Source organism: Colobus angolensis, unplaced genomic scaffold (assembly GCF_000951035.1).
Source record: "Colobus angolensis palliatus isolate OR3802 unplaced genomic scaffold, Cang.pa_1.0 Scaffold101, whole genome shotgun sequence".
Taxonomy (NCBI): Eukaryota; Metazoa; Chordata; class Mammalia; order Primates; family Cercopithecidae; genus Colobus; species Colobus angolensis.
In genome coordinates this window covers 6633465-6655847 of record NW_012111031.1, presented here as the reverse complement: position 1 = coordinate 6655847, position 22383 = coordinate 6633465, and the positions used below count along the sequence as shown (strand labels likewise).

Genomic DNA, 22383 nt, shown 5'->3' with positions numbered 1-22383 from the left:
CCTGAGTAGCTGGGACTACAGGCACCCGCCACCATATCCAGCTACTTTTTTGTATTTTTAGTAGAGATGGGGTTTCACTGTGTTAGCCAGGATGGTCTCAAACTCCTGACCTCGTGATCCACCTGCCTCGGCTCCCGAAGGGCTTGGATTACAGGTGTAAGCCACCGCGCCCAGCTGAGTCTCCATTGTGTATTATTCCACACTCTATGCCTACTCAGAAGTGAGAGCATGTGGTGTTTGTCTTTCTGTGACTGACTTATTTCACTTAAGATAATGACCTCCAGTTCCATCCATGTTGTTGTGGAAGACATGATTTCATTCTTTTATGACTGCACAGTATTCTATTTTGTATATATGCCACATTTTCTTTGATCATCTGTTGGTGGACATTAGGTTGATTCCATATCTTTGCTATTGTGAATAGTGCTATGATAAACATACAGGTGCAGGTATCTTTTTGATGTAATGATTTCTTTTCCTCTGGGTTGATACCCAGGAGTGGAATTGCTGGATTAAATTGTAGTTCTATAAAGTCCAGTTTTAGCAAGAAACCTGCTAAGTCAGTTTAGCAAGAACCCCTTCCCATCCTCCATAGCTGACCATCCTTGTTACCTGATCAAATTTCTCATCCTCCCCATGCCCCAGGCCTGCCTTCCTCAAGAATCCTGTTGGGCTGGCTTAGCCTGAATCTCCCTTATCCCATTTCTTGTTAGTTTCCCGTCTACCCTGATGATGTCTTGATGTTTCCTCTGAGTTAATTTCCTATCCATTGATTCCCCACTCTGCTCCTTGGCTGTAAATTTCCATTTGCCCATGCTGTATTCAGAATTGAGTCTAGTTCTATACTGGGATCTCTTTTCTCCTATTGCAATAGTTACTGAGTAAAATATATTTTTACTGTGGGGCATGGTGGTGCACACTGGTAGTACCAGCTACTTGGGAGGCTGAAGCGGGAAGGATCACTTGAACCCAGGAGTTCAAGACCAGCCTTGATCACGTAGTGACAGCCTATCTTTAAGCAATTTTAAAATGTATATATTTTACGACTTTGATGGCTGTCCAGCTTTAGTTTTCTTTGACAGCCAGTCTGTCCAGCCCTCCCCTGGGAGAGGTGAGGAGCACACATAGGCACTGGCCACTCCATCAAAGGCTTACATTTCAGGGCTCCCTACCTCTCAGATTTTTGTAGCTGCTTAACAGATCAAAATCAGCCAGTCCCCTGGATAGCCCAGGGAGCATTTATCAATGGCATGCCATCATTCAGGGTGACGGGTCTTTTCTTCCTAGTTTCTCATCAGTCCTTGTAAAAAGGGTCCAGGCAGCTGCTTTCTCATTTCAAAGATCAGAAAGAGAAACTGCATTCTATACACTCTCCCTTTAATTCTCTTAGAAATTTGTAAGACAAGCCTACAGGTGGAATAAACAGTAATGGCAACTTGATACCCAGTGTCTGGGGCAAACATCCTGGCTCCAACTTGTGATTCAGACTCTGACCCATTTGAGAACAACAGGACCTATCTCCTAGAAGGATGCAATGAGGCAGTGTGTACAGGTATAAGGAGGGCCAGGCACTGTTGTTATTGCACACTTATTCCTAACCAGCTCTGAAGTGTGTGTGTGTAAACCTCTATGTGTGAATGGGTGCTGTGGGTCCTTCTGAGGCCTTCATCAGTTCATGCCATGGGGAGAGAAAAAAGAGATTTGCTTTCCAACTACCTGCTCCAGGGGCTGTCTGCAGCCAGCTGAGAGGTTTAGAGATTAGGGTCTGTCTGTCCTTCAGTCTGGGTCCTGGTGGCTGGGTCCCAGGAGAAATGATGGTTCTGGGGGAGTGCCAGAGTCGAGCTCCCTTTTCCTCAGGAGGCTGGTACCTCTCCCTGGGAAAACGACCTGACTTGAGGGATTTTCTTGGTGACGCTTTGTTTGCCGAGAGAGAACCGCCCTCACAATGGGTCAGCACATTTTCTGACTCGCAGCCATGCTTTCAGGAAGTTGTTATCTATCAAGTAAGATAGCCTGTGCTTTATAAAGCTCACAATTCCATTTCCAGACAGCTGCAGTCCAGAAGTCCTCAGACTGAATCAATCTTCTTGTTTTGACTTCCACTCATCACTGGCCCTTTTCAGTCCTGGGGGAGCCAGTATGAAGAGTTCTACATGACAGTCTTTTAAGGGTTTGAAGGTAGCAATTAGACTTTCCTCCAGGACTCCAGGCTCAGCTCCAACAGCCTTCTTGGCATCTCTGCTGGGATGTCTAACAGACGTCTCAAACTCACTATGCCTAAACTGGGATCCTAGTCTTCCTCCCCAGACCTCTCAGCCCTTGGACTAAAACTCTTCTCTTTCATTCTCACCCTACCTCATATCCACCAGGAGAGTAGTCTGGCTCCTTCTTCAAAGGATCTCACCTTTTCTCATCCCTCCATTTTCCCACGCTGCTCGGAGCCACGAACACATCTTGTCTGCATTATTGCAATAACCTTCTGTATCAGTCAAGGTTCTCCAGAGAAACAGAACCAGTGGGATATATATAGATATATAAGTGGGGATTTATTATGGGAATTGGCTCACACAATTATGGAGGCCGAGAAGCCCCACCATCTGCCGTCTGCAAGCTGGAGAACCAGGAAAGCTGGTGGTGTAATTCAGTCCAAGGCTGGAGGCTTGAGACATGGAGGAGGGAGGCCCCTAGTGTAAGTCCTGGAGTCTGAAGGCCTGCGAACCAGGACCTCCAAGGTCCTAAGGCAGGAGAAGATGGATGTCCCAGACCAAAAAGAAAGAGAAAAAAATTGTCCCTTCCTCCAAGTTTTTCTTCTAGCTGGGCCCTCAGTGGCTTGGACAATGCCCATCCACATTGGTGAAGATGATCTTCTTTACCTACTCCACCAGTTCCAATGCTAGTCTCTTCCAGAAACACCCTCACAGCCATATGCAGAAATAATGAGCCTCCCTTAGCTCAGTCAAATTAGCACATAAAGTTAACGATCACACCCCCTAACAGGTCTATTCTTCACAGAGTTGCTGGCTTTGAAGATGTGGGGCAGACCCCTCACTTCCCTGTGATAGCTCCCCTCTCCCAGATGAAGTCAAAGCCCTTTCAGTGCCTGCGATGTCCTTCTGACTCTTCTCCCCTTGCCTCCCTCGGCTCCTGCCCTGCTGGTCCTGGACCTGCTGGTCCTTCCTAACATGCCAGGTGCTGGTCAGGGCATTATTTCTGGTTAAGGCCCTTACTCTCCCTGTGCCTGGGGCCTGTCCCCAGATCTCTGCCACAGTCCTGCTCCCTCTGTCACCCCCTTCCCCGGTGCCTCAGTGAGGCATGCCCCACCACCCTGGGTCCTCCCCTGCTTGTTCCTAGCACTTACCATCTCCCTTAACCTGCTGTCCTTTCCCCTTTGTCCCCAGAGCACCTCTCACCATCTAAGGTACCAAGTACCTTATTCATTTGTGGTGTGCACTGCCTTGCTCGTCTCATTACACAGTAAGTTCCCTGGGAGCAGGGATCTTGGTTTGATTTACTGGTGTAGCCCAAGGACCTAGGGCCCTGGCCAGCACACAGAGGGTACAACGTGTGTTGAGTCAATGTGTGAATACTGACCCCCTCCTTCCACCTTTCTGTGGATGGTGAGGTTTCTAGGGTCTTCTCTCCAGATGCACTGTTGTGGTCCAAGGGCTGTCTACACAAGTGGCCCAGAACAGAAGCCGAGCCCAGGCCCAGACACATGGAGACGGGGGCACACTTGTGATGGCCCCTCACAGTGTGGTGTGGTGTGGTGTTTCTGAGAAGAGGGAACTCTGCCGACTCTGTGAGCATGTTTGGAGCACCTATTCCAAAAGAGGAAGGGGGCTCCTGCCCCTCTAACCAGGACGTTACATTTTCTTTGGCTCATCCAAATAATCTTTCACTGACTGCCAGCCATTTCCTGTTCCTCCCAGCTTAGTCTTATCTGTATCCTCATCCAAACCACTGACACAAATGTCCAACCAGAAAGCCCCGGGGATGCTGCGGCAGAAGCCCCTCATGCTGCCCATCTCCATCCATCAGTCAGGGGAGGCTGTGGGGAGGGGAGCTAAGGTTGTGTGTGGCCAAAGCTCTGGCCCCTCCACACTCACAGCGAGCTCTGATGTAGGCATCATCACCCTCGCTTCACAGGTAAGGAAAATCAGCTTTCAGGGGAAACAGAAGAGTTTACAGTCTTCATTTACAAGTGTGAAAAAAAAAAGTTGTTTGAAAGAAAAAATTGTTTTCTACCTGAGCATCAAAATAGACTAAAGGTGGGAGAAAGAAAATCTTACTACAAACATTTTTGGCTGAAAAAAAAAAAAACACAAACACCCAGAAGAAGACTGGCTACCACAGTAAGACCATATCTCTAAAAAAACCTAAAAAATTAGCTGGGAATGGTGTTGCGCACCTGTGATCCTAGCTTACGTTGGAGGCTGAGATGGGAGGACCACTTGAACCCCAGGAGGTCGAAGCTGCAGTGAGCTGAGGTCAGCCACGGTGTTCCAGCCTGGGAGACAGAGCACCCTGTCTCAAAAGGACAAAACAAAACAAACCAGACCCAAGAAGGTTTGGATGAAAGCAGCTCTTTCCACAGGCTGCTGGCTGGGCCAAGCTTTTGAGGCCCTGCAGTCTCTACTCTCTAAGCCCTTCCCTCAGACCTGGCCCCTGGAATCCCTGAGGCCACTCCTACTTTGCTCCCGAGGCCCCTCCCCCTCAACTTCCTGAAGCCCTTCCTCTTTGGTTCCCTGACTCCCAACCCATTCAAGGTGTCCTCCCATCTCTAAGGGTGGTCAGAGAGGTGCAGTGCCCCCTGCCTCACTAGCCAGGGAGCCCTGCTGCCTTACCCTGTCCCAAGTGAAATGTTCTAGAATTCTGCCCAGCATCAATATCACATAGACTGGGCTGTCATTTGCCACGTCTGCCTTTTCTTCTTCTTTCATGTAAATTAGGAAAAGGTTCTTCTGTTTCCAGACTGGAGTATGGCCCTGCTTCTTCTCTATGCTTTAACTATTTGTATAGTGCCTTGAGCTGCAAAGTGCTTTCATGGGCTCTATTTAATGGGTTCATCATTGCAGCCTTATGCAGTAAACACTATCATCTCCATCTCATAGATGACAGCACTAAGGTTCAGAGAAATCAAATAACTCCACCAAAGTCAGGCAAGTCCTAAGTGGGAAGACTAAGATTTGGACCCAGGTCTGCTCTTGTGGAGGGCAACGCTCTTTCCCCAGTGCCAACTGTCATGTGTGTTTTGGAGGAGAGCCCTTCTCAGGGAACCTTCTTAGGGGTCTCCCCCGGTGCACTGGCTTTAGCTCTCTCACAGCCCCTTCCACAGGCTCTGGTTAAACAATAATTCTCCTTGGTAAAGAAAGTAAAGAAGGGGGAGAAGAGGAGGAAGGAGAAGTTGGGTTTCTGTCATTTGCTGAACACTTACTATGTGCCTAGAACAGAAAAAGTTATTTTGCTTTTCTTTTTTCTTTTCCTTTAAAGATTGATCACAATCTGGCAAAGTATAGTTATCCTATTAACTAAGAACCAGGGCAATGAGCCGGTCTGAGGCCACATCTACTTGGTGCCATATTTGAGACTCAATGTCTATCTCATTCCAAAGTCTAACTACTGCAAAAGAGGAGATAAGCAACATATGTCTTCTTTCCAATCTTTATAACTCAAGTTCTTAGGGATTCCTTCAAATATTTAAAAGCTTTCATGAAAATTATTTAAAAGAACAAAGAAGTAATATTTAGAGTTCCTACTTGCTAAAATGAAATTCACTGAGATGAAAAGACATCCGTGGTTACAAGTTGACTGCACTAATTTTCGAGTCATATAAAGAACCTTTCAATTAACCTCTCTTAAATAGTCACAATTATCCGCAACGAAGCAGAATTATTGACAATTGTTATAACAGATGCCATATTTAATTTCAGATCTCAGAAGAAGGGTATTTTTGGGGTGTGTGAAAAATACCTTTCTACCCACTAACTGTGCTGAGATACCAGGGGGTTTCAGTAATTATGAGTACATGTTTAGGCTGCCTTGTGAGGCAGTGGGCAGCTGGTGGCAGGAGAAATTGCACTGTCTTCTTGGTTGAGATTCCAAAAGTATATGGTTTTTTTTTTTTTTGAGACGGAGTCTTACTCTGTCACTCAGTCTGGAGTGCAGTGGTGTAATCTCAGCTCACTGCAACCTCCGACTCCCAGGTTCAAGTGATTCTCCTGCCTTAGCCTCCCAAGTAGCTGGGACTACAGGCACCCACCACCATGCCTGTCTAATTTTTGTATTTTTAGTAGAGACGAGGTTTCACCATGTTGGTCAGCCTGGTCTCAAACTCCCGACTTCAGGTGATCCATCCGCCACAGCCTCCAAAAGTGCTGGGATTACAGGCGCGAGCCACTGCACCTCGCCTGAAAAGTATATGATTCTGAACATGTTTGCTGCTTCTGCCACATATCTCCAGGCAGTTAATAGATTGTCCTAGAAGATCCATAGGTTCCTTTCTACCCTGTGTTTCTGAGACTAACTATCCCTTGTTCAAAATCCTTGCAGCCAGTTGTGCTGTGGAATTTAGATACAACAATTACATTGTAGATACAAAACAACTCCAGAGGGCTCTGGGGAAGCATGCTGTGGTGAGTCTTAGTATTTCTGCAGCAAACATGTAAACTTTTACAATAAGTGGGATAAAGAAAAGCTTGTAGTCCCACTTCCGTTTAGGTTGGATTTTGCTCCCCATGGAGTTCTGGAAGGTCAGGTTTTGTGGAAAAATGAGTGTCCCACAAACTTATCAGGAAGACTCAGTTCTCAGAACTTTTTGTATTTCAGAGCTTGCAGATAAGAGACTTTAACACTGCAAGAACATTTCTTTGGAAGCCCTACTGGTGGTAACATCTAGAGTTTATTGAATGCCCTGTTCATAATGAGAAATGCAATGCATTTAAAATGCTGTTTCTGTAGGAAAATAAAATCCACTTCACGGAGATCTATCTTGAGATGGCTGTTTCTAGGATCACAGAGTGGCTAACAGGGAGGACAATAAGAATTATTTGAAATCATGACTGTGTAGTCTTCAAGACATGGGACAATGGAGCCCAGTCAGGCTCCTGGCTGAGTACTTACAATGTCAGTGGGTAAACTGAGTCCAAGCCGAGAGAGTTTTCAACAATAACAGCTGAAAGAAAAACGTTTTCTGGTTAGTTACCAAGGAAGTTGGGCAGAGGAAAACATATTTCTTAACGATGCTGGAGAATAGTTTTTTTCTATACTAACATTGGATAGAATTTAGTTTTGTGGTATGTTTCTTCCTTAAAGTTCCTTGGTCAGTATCTTTCATTGAATGTCCAACAGCAAATCAAACCAAAGCAGCCCTCACTTACAGTGTGCCTCTTCTGCCACCCCCACCCCCACCCCTAAATGGCATCACCAATCTGTACACCAAGGCTCCCTGGACACTGCAGAGAACTCACAGGGATGCCACACTACAGTTTAAATTTTCGAGGGAAACAGTGATACTTTACATCTGTTGGACATCGACTAACTTTAGATGACGCTACATTCCTTTCAATTATGGCATATTTTGCAAAGGTGGGCATTTGGTAGTTGTTGAGATAAAAATCAAGCACCACCCCAAAATCAGTATGGGACGGGAAATGAGGGTGGCCACGTCCAGTTGATTCCAAGATTTGGGAAGTTGTGCAGTGCCCAATGGGTACACACGATTCATTAGTAAGTCATTGTGGGGAAGGAAATCAAAATATTTTCCTCCAAAATGTTGAGAATTGTTAAGTTAAAGACACTGAAAATGCAGGGGAACACTTGGTCTCAGCCTCTGTTTGCTTGATGGCAGCACAAAAATCCTTCCTTATTGGAGATGGCGTTTACTTATCGGCCCAGAGAAGACAGCAGCAGACACCGGAGGAATCTGGGAACAGATTTTACTCTCTTCCCACACACTTTCCTGCTTTTTGATAGACTGGAATTGCTCTTTTCTTTGTCTTGTCACTACATGGTATTTATGGCTCTTTGTTAAAATACTATTTAAGCAAGGTCCCTAAGCCACTGCCTTGAGAGAGAAATACTTTTGAATGGAGGCCTCTCCTGTGTGATGGGTGCAGCAAGCATTCATGCATTTTTGCATGTGTTTTGTTAATCTGACTTTTGTTTTCAGGAGAGTGTCTCCACTAAGAACCTAGAAAGGGAAAGAAAACAAATCATGCTTTCTCCCCTGCAGTGGCTACTTAAGAAGGAAATAAAAGCATTATTTTTTCCTTCAATTTCTGTGTATTAAATTGTGACATAAATACGTGACACAAGGATGAGACACAAATATTCATTAAGTTATTTGGATGTAACGATTCAATACATGAAACCTTTAGGGATTTCTTTTGGCCTGTGGGCATCGTGAAAAATTCACTGAGACATTGAGGGTGCCCTGAACAGAGAAAGTTTGCGAACCTCGGGTCTAATTCCCTGAGTGCTCAGATGAAGAAGCTTGGAGTCACCCTTGATTCCTCTTTTTCATCCTCCCAAACCCATGAATCAATCCTTAAGTCCTCTTGCACCACCTCCTACAAAATGTCCTGAATCTGTTCTTCCTTCTACCACCACTACCATCACCATCGTCAAATCCAGCGTTTTCTATGGCAATCTTTCTGCTTTGGCTCTTGCTTTCCAATAATCCGTTCTTCAGAGGTGGCTTTTAAAAACATAAAATAGACCACATTGCTCCACTGCTTCTGTGTTGCTCCCAGTCATCCTCCAGTGGCTTCCACTTCCCTTTGACAGCCTTCCTGGGCTGACCATGTTGGCCCCACATCCTCTCCTGCCCTTCTGGAACCTCTCCTTCCCTTGCTGCAGCCTGTTCTCACCTCAGGATGCTTCCACTTGCCCTTCCCACTCTCTGCAAAGTTCTTCATCCATTTGAAGATCTTCCGACACTTAGCTCATTCTCAAGTTTCTGCTCCAATGTCACCTCCCCAGCAAGGCTTTCTAAAACTGCCACCCCCTGACCCTCACCTCCAATTACTATGTGTATTATCATGTTGTTTTATTTTCCTCATAGTATTTGTTACTCCCAAACATACCATGTTTTTTGGTCTGTAGATTTGAGAGCAGGAACTTTGCTTTCTTGTTCACCATTGTATTCCCATCAGCTAGAATGGTACTGGGCATTTGATAGGAGCTTGATGAATAATTGATAAAATTAGTAACTGGGTGATTATCTCATATGGTTGTAAGTGTTTGGATTGTTCACTGATAGCTCCTGAGAAGATCCAGAAGTGAATTGGGAGGAAGGGAGCCGGTGACTTCATGTTGACTGACATATTTATATAATCATACATCACTTAATGATGGGGACACACTCTGAGAAACTGCATTATTAGGCAATTTTGCCATTGTGTTGAAACACCTTTGCAAAAATTATAACAGTGAGAAAATCATGGGAGTGAAGGCCATCTGATCTGGCCAACCCTCATCTTGCCTTTGGCCTTCAAGATGCTCATAAAAATTCCTGAGCTTAGGCCAGCTGACTTTAGGAGACATTTAGTTTATAGTTGAAATGATAATAGCTCTTCCCCAAACTCAACCACCTTTGTAAAGCTAATGAGAGACCACGAGGCCAGGAGGAGAGAGGAGCCTGAATTCTGCTAAGGTGTAGACATAAACGATTGCCAGTCATTATTCCGGAGGTCACAAGATATGCAGCTTTAATCACTCCTGCAGACAACATCACCATTGTAGAACCTAAGATTGGCCTTTTGAGATGTCTTTTTCAGGTTTTTTCATGTCTGACACCTATGGCTTCACCTGGATCCTCCAACTACTCCTGTGGCCCACTCAAAAGAAGTAACGCAGCAAGCAGGAGAACCATTTCTTATACCCCTATGATTGCACCCCCCAAAAATCAGCAGCAAGAACCCTTTGCCTAGCCACCCCCAACCCTGTTTCCCAAACAATCTTTGAAAATCCCTAACTTCCCAATGCTCAGGGAGATTGATTTGAGTAATGACTCCATCTCCTGTGTGGTGTGGCCAGCCTCACGTCAGTTAAACTCTTTCTTTACTGCAGTGCCATGGTCTCTGTGAATTGATTTTGCTTGTGCAGCAGGCAGGAAGAACCTGTCATGTGGTTACAGTGTGAACATCACAGCGTGTGCTCACACAAACCTCCATGGTGCAGCCTATTGCTATATGGTGCAGCCTATTGCTTCTATGCTACAAGCTGGACAGCGTGTTACTGTACTGAATGCTGTAGGCAATTGTAACACAATGGTAAGAATTTGTGCATCTAAACATAGAAAAGGAAGAGTAAAAATATGGCATTATAATCTTATGGAACTACTGTTGTATACATGGTCTGTCAAGAGAAATGTTATGTGGCAGGACTGTTTGTGTGTGTGTATGTATATATATTTATATATAATATACATTTATATGCAAACGATATTCTACAGACTAGGTCTAATCAAGGACAGGGGCTTCCTATATGCTTGGGAAGAGACAACACATAGTTACTTTATATTAACTCCATTTTTCTTAGCAATACTGATGGTTTACTGTAAGTAATCATATTGAGTTGGATAGTTAATGAAGCAATTTCATTATATCATTTGTTATTCTTCACAACAAGCAAGCGTCCCCTACCCCTTACTTTTCTTTCCTTTTCTTTAACTAAAAGAAATTGAGTTAATACTTATAAAGGAACTTTACTATAGCTATAGCATCCAACCAAATGCTAGAATCCCATTGTCCAGCCCCATCAAACCAATGCGTTTTCCTTAACAATAAATCCGGGAAGAGTGCACAGTAAAGTGGCAGCAGGAACAGGTGTCGAATTATTTGACATCTCTGGCAAATAGCAGTGGGGATTAAACAGAGCTTTCTTTAATAAGATTAATTCTCAAATACTAAGAGTGGTCTGGCATATCCCCCAAGATACAAGGCATTTGTATCTATATAAGATTAAAGAAGCTTTCACACAAAGCAATTTTGTTTTTCAACATCAAAGAAATGCTTCAGTGGCATGGCATGAGGGAGGCACGCTGCAACTAATGCAAAGAGTGCAAAACCTTTATAGAAAAGACAGTTTCCTCAGTCAGGAATTGCATCTAGAGATTTCACTGCCCAGGGCACACAGGGCATTGTTCTTAGAGTCATAGGATAAGGGAAAAGGGGAGGCCAGGGGTTAGGAATCAGCTTTACAAACACCCCACACGGGTGTGGTGTCCCCAGACACAGGTGGTGCCCCAGTGATGACCTTGGCTTTCCAAGGATGGGCGCTCAGTGCCTCCTGAGACCAACTGTTGGACAAATCTAATGACTAATAAATAATGACCATGACACTGTCATAATAAGGATAACAAAAATCACAGCCACCATTTCCATGTGCCAGGCACTATACTTAGCATGAATCAAATAGCACACACTGCTGCTGCTAAATCTTCTTCCTTTGGGTTTCCAGCCAGCCTTCTGAGGTCTGCTCCCTGAAGCTACATAGTCCAGACTTGCTTCACAGTGAGCTGCAAATATTTGCAGGTAGCTTTATGTTCTTTATCTGTTTTTTCTTCTGTGCTAAACTTCTACTTATTTTTTGAACCTGATACCGGTATTTACATGGATTGATGTTACATTTCATCTTGCAGGTTTTGCCTCACCCCTCTAGGCTGCCCAAATATTAGTGAGTCCTGATACTATCATTTAGTGTATTCACCAGACCTTATCCAATGTGCTTCTGAAAAGGATAAGCTTCCAAGTCTCCCTCCTCTCCTTTTTCTCTTTCTTCTTTACCTCTTTCCTTCCACAAACATTTATTGAGGACTTTTTAATGTCCCAGACACTGTGTCAGGCACTGGGGCCACAAGGTTTCATAAGGCACACTTATAGATAGTTTTCAAGAAAGCTTCTTGCTTAAGCAGAAAGACAGGAAAATAAACTAAAATACAACATAGTATGATTATGGTGTAATGAACGAAAAAAGAGGAGAGTTTTCACAGGAGTTGAAAGAGAAATCATCTGTAAGGGGAGATGATGGGGAGTTAGCAGATGCCAGCACTACCTCTGGCCCCTGGGGTATGGGGCCCATGAGAGAATTGGGCAGTCCTCACTGAATTAAAAGCTAGCCAGAGGATGTTCCAGGGGAGCTTGTTTATGGAAGGGGCCTATGTCCTTAATGCCCGTGTGACAGCCTTTTCTCCTCCCTACCTACCTACCTGGCCAGTTCGGCTCTTCCTCCCACTGCTGACCTCCCTAAAGAATCAAGGGCAGCTGCCTTGGCTAGAGGGTCTATGTTTTCACATGACAGACTACAGAAACAGCAAGCATTCTGGATTTCAATGGGGCATCAGGGAGGTATAGAATCAGAGAGGAAGGGCATCTTTTATGACTTGAAATTGCCCCACTTAGTCATTGGGAAGGATGGTAAGACCAGGAGCCAAGGGGCTTTCTGGTTTTGACTGCTCGTGGATTTCTTCCATAGGTCACATGGAGGCCATTCTCAATGTGAAGACTGGACTCTTCAGACGTCCAGGCAAAAGAGCTCATTTGCACTTTCCACAGAGTCCAGGATGGTGTCAGGAGCTTGCAAGTTTCTAGGAGTTAGGAATTTTGCAGGATAGAGAATGGTTTATGTTGGTAGACACGTTATCTATCCTATATTGGACCTATGTCCTTGTTCAAAGAGGGGTACCCTTGTAGCAGTGAGCCCTTCCTAATGAAAAAAATATTCACAGCCAAAAGGCTACAGAGTTCTGGGAATTGGTGGGTTCTGGACCAGATTCCTAATAGTACCTGGGAACTGTACCTGAATCTCTCCTTGGTGCCTCCAATAACCTCTGAGACCTTGTAGAAAGCTGGTTGTACAGACTAATTTGATTAGGGCTGCAAGCTCCAGCTTTTGTCAGGGGTTCAGAAAATTAGGCCTGGGTGAGGAGTATTGACGGTGTTTATTTTGTTAATATGTCCATGAACATGATCAGGTGTAGCTCTCTGGGCACTCAGCCCATGGTCACGGCTAAGTGCAGACCACACACATATAGCCATGCTCCAAAAGCACTACTTGAAGCTGTGAACCAACATAAAGGTGAAGTTTATCATGACCACCAGTCAAAACTGGACCGGGGATCTTCTATGGATTATAGAGCTGAGAGGCAGGCTTGGGACTTGCGGTGTGCTGCCTAAGCACCCCTTTCTCCTAGAAAGCATCAGTCTGAGAGGGCACAGATGCCTGGTTCCACATTTGGAGTTTGGAAGGAATTAAATATGAAACACAGAATAAACTCTGTTATTAGACTCACACTTTCTAATTTTAGTGGGGTAGGAAGAACATAGGCAACTGTTTCTACGCAAAGATTTTTTGAGTTACACAACACAGAAGTGAAGAGGCTGGTAAACCACTAAGGTCTAGGAGGAGACGAGTCGATGCTGGGCTGAGGGACTCATGGATACAGATTCTTGGCTGAGGTCTGGCAGGGCTGAGGAATTTGCTGCCAGGGTCTATCTCAGCAGGATACATCAGCCCCATCTCCAACAGGAGAAATGGGAGGACAGGGCTTCACCCTGTCTCCTGGTGCAAGAGAAGCCTTGAGCTTTGGTAGACAGTTGTACGTGTCCCTTCCAACCAGAGACCTCAACATATTAACGGGTCTTCTTTTTTTTTTTCTGCAGCATCCAGTACATATTTCTGACAGCTCCTCCAGGGTGGGATGTTATCTGGAGTCCCACCCTTTCTTTTGAATTTCCTATCACTTTATAGCAAGTCTATTCACTCATTAAAACCCAACCCAAAGTCACCTCGTCTGGGAAGACACACAGGCTCTTCCAGAAAGAGTCTGTCTTTTCCCGACTACTCTCTCACTGCCTTTCTCCTATTGCACGTCTCCTTGGTTTGTGTCTGCCTCAGCCATGAGACTGTAGCCTGGCACCATGTCAGGCACGTAGCAGGATTTCAACAGAAGGACATGGACCGAATGGATGATCCAAAGAAAGGAGAGGCAAACAGGAGGCTGACCACAAATGAAATTTCTGGTTCGGACTTTTCAGCCCCCATCACTTCACTTTCCCTCTTGCTATGGGGAAAACTCAAGAGATGAGTTATGGGTGGGCTAAGACAGCAAGCTGGGAGCTGGTGAAGAAGATGGAGTGGGCGACCCTTGGCTGTCACTGGGCTTCTGCCAGCCGATGCTTGGCAACCCTGGACAGATCAAGGTGAGAAGCCTCATTTCTGTAAAGGACTCCAAGGATTCCATGGTGCTCTGCAAATGCAATGCGTTCTTGTTGCTGTTGTTATCGTCTACTGTAGCTGCTTATAACCTCGTTCATTAACTTGCAGGATTCTTGGCTGAAGTCTGCTGCTTTCCCCCATGAGGGGAACAACTGATGACCTACTTCTGTGAATTCCATGGTGCCAGGCCTGGGCTGATCTGGATCCACATTAAAACATGCCAGGGGGCAAACATGAAGTCAAAATGTTCTGGCAACCCCCTTAGACCAATCAGTGCAGTTTTTAGCAGTATAGACACCCAGTGCACTCATGACAACAGAATTTCCTACGGCGTTTTTTATAAATAGAATTTCAAATATACTCAGGTTTGAACTTTCAAGGAGGGTGACTTTGAGCCGTCACTCGGCACAGAACACTTGTAAAACACTGACCTCGGTCACTGCTCACCATCTCCCTGGAAGGCCAGTTAGGACTGCTGTTTACCCCCCACGTTAGAGAGGAAGGGGAAGGAAACAGGGGAAGCTGAGTGACTTGCCTTTGGGCCACAGGAGTCGCTTGGTGGGCAAGGCTGGAGTTTTCCAGCTGGGGAATTTGTTCCTGGTTGGGGGACTGGTCTATATGCAGGCTGTCAAGGAAGAAGCCATACTGTCCACACTCACACTTTTCCCCAGAGCTAGGGGCTTTCTGGAGAGAAAGTGACCCTTTCTCCTTTATTTGTAGAAATTTCATGACCCAACAACGGACTTCACAATGGGGAGAAGCTGGGTCGAAGCAGAGGTCAGAAAGGCCAAGGGAATGGAGAGGCTGAGAAAGGGCGAGAGAAACAAAGAAGTCTATGTACTTGGCGCTTCTTTGTTGCCCAGACCCTCCACTCTGCTTTCTCCCTCGGAAGAGGAGGAGGAAGAAGAGGGGGATGGGGGGTAGAGAGGGACGGGGAGGAAAAAGAGAAGGAGGAGCGCATTGCTAATGTGCGCAGCCCTTACCCAAGCCGGGCACCCGCGCGCATCCACCGCGATCTCAGGCCCCGGCGTTTGTGGCAGCTCTAGGTTACCATGGGAACCGCGCTCTGCAGCCTCCCCGGGCCCCATCTAATCTGCGTGTGTGCCTGGCGGGGAATTCTAAGCCTCTGCACCTGCCCTCGCCTTCCTTTTCCCAGTCTCTCTCCTGGCGGGGAACTGTTTGGACCAAGGGTCAGCCGCGGCCAGAAAGTTTTCCTACTGTCTGCGCGAAGGTCGCCTGTGTCAGGGGGAAGTTGCAGCCCTGGGATCTGTGTTTCCCTGAATGGAGACAGTACACGTTAGACCTCCAGGCTGGGACTTTCTAGAATCCTGGGGTCCAGCGCTAGGCTGGTGGTGGCTCCGTAGATGAAGAGATGGGACATGTGGCTCTCAGAGCCCCGAATGGGGTCGCTGGAGCTGGTCCCCAGGACAAGGCCCTTAGCAGCCTGGATGATAGCCCCTCTGCCCCGGGGGAAAGGAACTGCCCTGAAGGGGATAGGGAGTCCCACAAGGGGTTGATCTGGGGCCAAGGGCTGGAGAAAGCTATGTTCCCATGCCCTGGCCACTGTGAGTGGACTTGCAGGAGTTGCAGAGTGGTCGGGTGGAGTGGGAGGCCGGGTTGCAAAGCACTTCTATGTAGGCATTCCTGGTCAGTTGTCACAGAGCTTTCAGAAGGACCTCAATCTTTGAAGTGCTTGCAATTTGCGCTTCCTTTTCTTTTTCTTTTTATTATATTTTAAGTTCTGGGATACATGTGTGGAACGTGCAGGTTTGTTACATAGGTATACACGTGCCATGGTGGTTTGCTGCACCCATCAGCCCATCATTTACATTACGTACTTCTCCTAATACTATCTCTCCCCTTGCCCCCCACCCCCCGATAGGCCCCAATGTGTGATGTTCCCCTCCCTGTGCCCATATGATGTCATTGTTCAACTCCCACTTACAAATGAGAACATGCGGTGTTTGGTTCTCTGTTCCTGTGTTAGTTTGCTAAGAATGATGGTTTCCAGCTTCATCCATGTCCCTGCAAAGGACATGAACTCATTCTTTTTTATGGCTGCATAGTATTCCGTGGTGCATATGTACCACATTTTCTTTATCCAGTCTATCATTGATGGGCATTTGGGTTGGTTCCAAGTCTTTGCTATTGTGAGTAGTGCTGCAATAAACATACGTGTGCATGTGTCTTTATCAAAGAATGATATATAATCCTTTGGGTATATACCCAGTAAAGGGATTGCTGGGTCAAATGGTATTTCTAGTTCTAGATCCTTAAGGAATCGCCACAGTGTCTGCCACGATGGTTGAACTAATTTACACTCCCACCAACAGTGTAAAAGTGTTCCTATTGCTCCACATCCTCTCCAACATCTATTGATTCCTGACTTTTTAATGATTGCCATTCTAACTGGTGTGAGATGGTATCTCATTGTGGTTTTGATTTGCATTTCTCTAAAGAGCAGTGATGATGAGCTTTTTTCCATGTGTTTGTTGGCTGCATAAATGTCTTCTTTTGAAAAGTGTCTGTTCATATCCTTCACCCACTTTTTGATGGGGTTGTTTGCTTATTTCTTGTAAATTTGTTTAAGTTCCTTGTAGATTCTGGATATTAGCTCTTTGTTGGCTGGATAGATTGCAAAAATTTTCTCCCATTCTGTGGGTTGCCTGTTCATGCCAGATGATAGTTTCTTTTGCTGTGCAGAAGCACTTTAGTTTAATTATATCCCATTTTTCAATTTTCGTTTTTGTTGCCATTGCTCATGAAATCTTTGGTTCTGTTTATGTGATGGATTACATTTATTGACTTACATAAGGAAGCTGACTTGATTGTGGTGGATAAGCTTTTTAATGTGCTGCTGGGTTTGGTTTGCCAGTATTTTATTGAGGATTTTCACATCGATGCTCATCAGAGATATTGGGCTGAAATTGTCTTTTTTTTTTTTTTTGTATCTCTGGCAGGTTTTGGTAAGATGCTGGCCTCATAAAATGAGTTAGGGAGGAGTCTCTTTTTTTTCTGTTGTTTGGAATAGTTTCAGAAGGAATGGTACCAGCTCTTCTTTATACCTTTGGTAGAATTCGGCTGTTAATCCATGTGGTCCTGTGCTTTTTTGGGTTGGTAGGCTATTAATTACTGCCTCAATTTCAGAACTTCTTGTTGGTCTATTCAGGGATTCGAATTCTTCCTGGTTTAGTCTTGGGAGGATATATGTGTCCAGGAACTTACCTATTTCTTCTAGATTTTCTAGTTTATTTGCATAGAGGTGTTTATAGTTTTCTCTGATGGTAGTTTGTATTTCTGTGAGATCAGTGGTGATCTCCCATTTATTGTGTCTATTTGATTCTTCTCTGTTTTCTTCTTTATTAGTCTGGCTAGTGATCTATCTATTTTGTTAACCTTTTCAAAAAATCAGCTCCTGGATTCATTGATTTTTTGAAGGGTTTTTCGTGTCTCTATCTCCTTCAGTTCTGCTCTGATCTTAGTTATTTCTTGTCTTCTGATAGCTTTTGTATTTGTTTGCTCTTGCTTCTCTAGTTCCTTTAATTTTGATGTTACGATGTTGATTTTAGATCTTTCCTGCTTTCTCCTGTGGGCATTTAGTGCTATAAATTTCCCTCTAAACACTGCTTTAGCTGTGTCCCAGAGATTCTGGTACATTGTGTCTTTGTTCTCATTGGTTTCAAAGAACTTATTTATTTTTGCCCTTATTTTGTCATTTATCCAGTAGTTATTCAGGAGCAGGTTGTTCACTTTCCACGTAGTTGTGCAGTTTTGAGTGAGTTTCTTAATCCTGAGTTCTAGTTTGATTGCACTGTGGTCTGACAGACTGTTATGATTTTTGTTCTTTTGCATTTGCTGAGGAGTGTTTTACTTCCAATTATGTAGTTGATTTTAGAATAAGTGCTATGTGGTGCTGAGAGGAATGTATATTCTGTTGATTTAGGGTGAAGAGTTCTGTAGATAGAGTTCTGTAGATGTCTGTTAGGTCTGCTTGGTCCAGACTTGAGTTTAAGTCCTAAATGTCCTTGTTAATTTTCTGTCTCAATCTGTCTAATATTGACAGTGCGGTGTTAAAGTCTCCCACTATTATTGTGTGGGAGTCTAAGTCTCTTTGTAGGCCTCTAAGAACTTGCTTTATGAACCTAGGTGCTTCTGTATTGGGTGCATATATATTTAGGATAGTTAGCTCTTCTTGTTGCATTGATCCCTTTACCATTATGTAATGCCCTTCTTTGTCTTTTTAGATCTTTGTTGGTTTAAAATCAGTTTTATAACAGACTAGGATTCCAACGCTTGCTTTTTTTTTGCTTTCCATTTGCTTGTAAATCTTCCTCCATCCCTTTATTTTGAGCCTATGTGTGTTCTTTGAATGTGAGATGGTTTTCCTGAATACAGCACACCAATAGGTCTTGACTTTTCATCCAATTTGCCAGTCTGTGCCTTTAAATTGGAGCATTTAGCCAATTTACATTTAAGGTTAATATTGTTATGTGTGAATCTGATCCTGTCATTATGATGCTAGCTGGTTATTCTGCCCATTTTTTTATGCAGTTTCTTCATAGTGTCGATAGTCTTAACTGTTAGGCAGGAATCTAGACCCAACATGGCAGTATCACCTGACATGGCAGGCCCTTTGTTAGGACTTCCCACCCTTCACTTCCTGCTAAGACTCTCAGTGTGAAAAAAGCCTGCGCCTGCCAAAAAACCCCCGCTCTGCGCAAGCTCCTGGACACATCATTCCTCAGAAACTGAAACCTACAAACCCCGCCTACCTCACCCTATAAAAGACCCCCGATACCCGCCCGGAGCGCGACTTCCTCAGCCTTCCTCCTAGGGGACTGGTGAACCTCACCCATGAGCCCAATAAAGGCTACCTCTGTTCTCATCTGCCTCAGGTCTTCTTGCTCGGCTCCCCATTACATTACATTTACATTTTGGTATGTTTGTGCAATGACTGGTACCAGTTTTTCTTTTCCATATTTAGTGCTTCCTATCCCTCAGTATTTACTTGTCTGTAAAGGATCTTATTTCTCCTTCACTTATGAAGCTTAGTTTGGCTGGATGTGAAATTCTGTGTTGAAAATTCTTTTCTTTAAGAATGTTGAATGTTGGCCCCCACTCTCTTCTGGCTTGCAGGGTTTCTGCAGAGAGATCTGCTGTTAGTCTGATGGGCTTCCCTTTGTGGGTAACCCGACCTTTCTCTCTGGCTGCCCTTAAGATTTTTTCCTTCATTTCAACTTTGGTGAATCTGACAATTATGTGTCTCGGAGTTGCCCTTCCCGAGGAGTATCTTTGTGGCATTCTCTGTATTTCCTGAATTTGAATGTTGGCCTGCCCTACTAGGTTGGGGAAGTTCTCCTGGATAATATCCTGAGGTGTGTTTTCCAACTTGGTTCCATTCTCCTCATCGTTTTCAGGGACACCAATCAAATGTAGGTTTTGACTTTTCACATAATCCCATATTTCTTGGAGGCTTTGTTTGTTCCTTTTCATTATTTTTTCTCTAATCTTATCTTCATGCTTTATTTCATTAAGTTGATCTTCAATCTCTGATATTGTTTCTTCTGCTTGATTGATTTGGCTATTGATACTTGTGTATGCTTCATGAAGTTCTCGTGCTGTGTTTTTCAGCTCCATCAGGTCATTTATGTTCTTCTCTAAACTGGTTATTCTAGTTATCCATTTCTCTAACCTTTTATCAAGGTTCTTAGCTTCCTTGTATTGGGTTAGAACATGCTTTGTTAGCTTGGAGGAGTTTGTTATTACCCACCTTCTGAAGCCTACTTCTGTCAATTTGTCAAATTTATTCTCTGTACAGTTTTGTTCCCTTGCTGGCAAGGAGTTGTGATTCTTGGATTCCAACTTGGATGAGAAGATGCATTCTAATTTCTGGAATTTTCAGCATTTTTGCCCTGGTTTTTCCTCATCTTTGTGGATTTATCTACCTTTGGTCTTCTCTGTTGGTGACTTTCGGATTGAGTTTTTGCTTGGGTGTCCTTTTTGTTGATGCTTATGCTATTGCTTTCTGTTTTTTAGTTTTCCTTCTAACAGTTAGGCCCCTCTTCTGCAGGTCTGCTGGAATTTCTGGAGGTCCAGTCCAGGCCCTGTTTGCCTGGGTACTATCAGTGGAGGCTGCAGAACAGCAAAGGTTGCTGCTTGCTCCTATCTCTGGAAGCTTCATCCCAGAGAGGCACCCGCCAGATGGCAGCTGGAGCTCTCCTGTATGAGGTATCTGTCAACCTCTGCTGGGAGGTGTCTCCCTTTTGGGAGGCATGGGGGTCAGGGACCCACTTGAGGAGGGAGTCTGTCCCTTAGCAGAGCTCAAGTGCTGTGCTGCAAGATCCGCTGCTCTCTTCAGAGCCGATAGGCAGGAACGTTTAAGTCTGCTGAAGCTGTGCCACAGCTGCCCCTTCCCCCAGGTGTTCTCTCCCAGGAAGATGAGAGTTTTACCTATAAGCCCCTGACTGGAGCTGATGCCTTTCTTTCAGAGATGCCCTGCCCAGAGAGGAGGATTTTAGAGAGGCAGTTTGGCTACAGCAGGTTTGCGGTGCTGTGGTGGGCTTTGCCCAGTCCGAACATCAAGGTGGCTTTGTTTACATTGTGAGGAGAAAGCCACCTACTCAAGCCTCAGTAATGGTGGATGCCCCTCCCCCCACCAAGCTCCAGCATCCCAGGTTGACTTCAGACTGCTGTGCTGGCAGCGAGAATTTCAAGCCAGTGGATCTTAGCTTGCTGAGCTCGATGGTGGTGGGATCCTCTGAGCTAGATCACTTGGCTCCCTGGCTTCAGCCCCCTTTCCAGGGGAGTGAATGGTTCTGTCTTTCTGGTGTTTCAGGTGCCACTGGGCTATGAAAAAGACCTCCTGCAACTAGCTCAGTGTCTTCCCAAATGGCAGCCTAGTTTTGTGCTTGAAACCCAGGGCCCTGGTGGTATAGGCATCCGAGGGAATCTTCTGGTCTACGGATTGTGAAGACTGTGGGAAAAGCATAGTATCTGGGCCAGAATGCACCGTTCCTCAGACACAGCCCCTCAGGGCTTTCCTTGGCTAGGAGAGGGAGTTCCCTGACCCCCTGTGCTTCCCAGGTGAGGTGATGCCACACCCTGCTTCGGCTTGCCCTCCATGGGCTGTACCTGCTGTCTAACCAATGAGATGAACCAGGTACCTCAGTTGGAAATGCAGAATTCACCTGCCTTCTGCACTGGGCTCGCTGGGAGCTGAAGACCAGAGCTGTTCCTATTCGGCCTACTTGCTCGGGAATCCCTGCACTTTCCTTTCCCATTCTAAATAAATACTCACTTTTGCACCTAAATTCATACTTACAATTTTATATTCTTTTTCTTGAAGAGGGTCCATCAAATTGTATAAGCTTCAGGTGTTCACAAAACCTGAAGAATCATGAGGACCCTGCACATAACAGGTGTATTTTAGTGGGTTTTTAAATGTTGTCTCTTGTTGACCTGTGCCAGCTTCTTGGGAGGAATGTGGGAATGTGTCCAAAAAGGAAGTTCAGTGGAAGAGATGTGGGGCACAGAGAACCCAAGGCTGCTCTGCTTGGTGATCCTGTAGGAGCTAAGCAAGTGGAAGGTGATCAGATAACTATCTCTGACTCTCCGCCTCCTCCTCCTCCTGATGTGGAGAAAGTTGGAGAAAACAGAAGAGAGGCCAAGTCCATACCAGTATCAGAAGGTATGGGGAGGAGTGTAGGAGGAACAGGAAGACAGAGGTCCTATGAAGTGTCCAAAGAACTCTTTAGACCACACCCCAAGGATCTCTTGAGCACAAAGGAAGAATTTGAGATTGGGTTATTACAACAAGCTTTGCTGGTGATGGGGATGAGAAACTTGTCAAAGACTACTTTTGAAAGCTACATCTCTCAATTATACTCAGGGGCAATGTCAAGGGCTGGCTTGGGGAAACTTCTGTAGCCCCCTATAATCTTTATCGACCTCACCTGAATCTAAGTAAAAAGTGCATTTGTTGTGGAAACACAGGTTCAGGACAAGTTTCCTAGCCCACCACTTTCAACAGTCCATTTCACCTAAATCCCTGTCACATAGATATTTCTGTGTCCACTCCTGGTGACTGCAGTCTTGGTTGTTGTCATGATAAGGCTTTCCACAAGATGGTGCTCATAAGTTTTGGTTTTTAGTTTTTTTTTGTTGATA

The 22383-nt window shown here is 45.0% G+C and overlaps 1 protein-coding gene across 1 annotated transcript in view; it reads right to left on the bottom strand.

The window, feature by feature from the left end:
- The window catches only part of ERICH6B (glutamate-rich 6B), a 71697-nt gene extending 56444 nt beyond the window's left edge, over window positions 1-15253 (bottom strand). The window contains exons 1-2 of the mRNA XM_011939990.1: window positions 15201-15253; window positions 7120-7171 (exon numbers count right to left, since the gene is read on the bottom strand). The gene's annotated coding sequence lies outside the window, so the exon portion shown is untranslated. The remainder of the gene's footprint in view (window positions 1-7119; window positions 7172-15200) is intronic.
- Between the last annotated feature and the right edge of the window lie 7130 nt (window positions 15254-22383).